Here is a 918-nt window from a genome sequence, read left to right as displayed (position 1 = left end):
AAGGTTTGTTCTAATTGTTTTCAAGTTGTTTGATATTTTGCATGTCTAGAAGGTTACAAAGAGATTTGTTACCTTTTGACCGTGAAATCGAAAGAACCTTGACGAATAATAGGAGACTTGTTAGGAGGAATTTGGGAGGTGAAGTTGTTCAACCCACTAGTGAGTTTGTCAATCCTTTCGCAATAGAAGGAGAAGAGAACCCATTAAACAATACCACACAAAATCCACCTACAATGCCTAAATTCTCGTCACACTCTATACCCACCGAGGAGGATTTACCAAATGGTACTCCTACCCCACAACATCTTACCGGAAACTTTATTGCCAAGTCCGCCTTCATCCAACTAGTTGAGAGGAGCCAATTCGGGGGAATGCCTAGTGAGGACCCTCATTCTCATATGGAAACCTTTTGCGATTATTGTGAAGCTATCTCTCAAACGGGCGTGACTCAAGACCAAATAAGATGGGTCTTATTTCCTTTTTCGTTAATCGGCACCGCAAAGCAATGGTTGAAGGGCCTTGATAAGGCCACCCTTGGAATAGATTCTTGGAAGAAGCTAGCTCCAGCTTTCTACCAAAAATTCTACCCACCGGAAAAGACCAATATGCTAAGAGCTCAAATTACGGGTTTTAAGCAAAGGGATGAAGAATCTTTGTATGAAGCTTGGGAGCGGTTCAAAGGTATTTGTCGCTCATGTCCTCACCATGGACTTAGCGAATGGTTTTTAGTGCAACAATTTTGGAATGGTTTATATGAAGATTCAAGGAACATTCTCAATATGGGATCAAATGGAATGTTCACCGAAGTTGATGACAATCAAACATGGAACAAGATTGAGGAAATGGCGGTCCATAATTCACAATATAGTAGACCTCGCAAGGCTACTAGAGGAGGAAAGTATGAAGTGGACACCGTTA

General features: G+C 41.4%; 1 non-coding gene across 1 annotated transcript; it reads right to left on the bottom strand.

Annotated features, from left to right (window-relative positions):
* Window positions 1-605: 605 nt before the first annotated feature.
* On the bottom strand, window positions 606-712 carry LOC141626034 (small nucleolar RNA R71). The gene has a single exon (XR_012535766.1). It is a non-coding gene; the product is annotated as a small nucleolar RNA R71 (small nucleolar RNA).
* Window positions 713-918: the final 206 nt, after the last annotated feature.

The sequence above is a fragment of the Silene latifolia genome, chromosome X (genome assembly GCF_048544455.1).
Source record: "Silene latifolia isolate original U9 population chromosome X, ASM4854445v1, whole genome shotgun sequence".
NCBI lineage: Eukaryota > Viridiplantae > Streptophyta > Magnoliopsida > Caryophyllales > Caryophyllaceae > Silene > Silene latifolia.
This window is presented reverse-complemented; position numbering and strand designations above follow the sequence as displayed.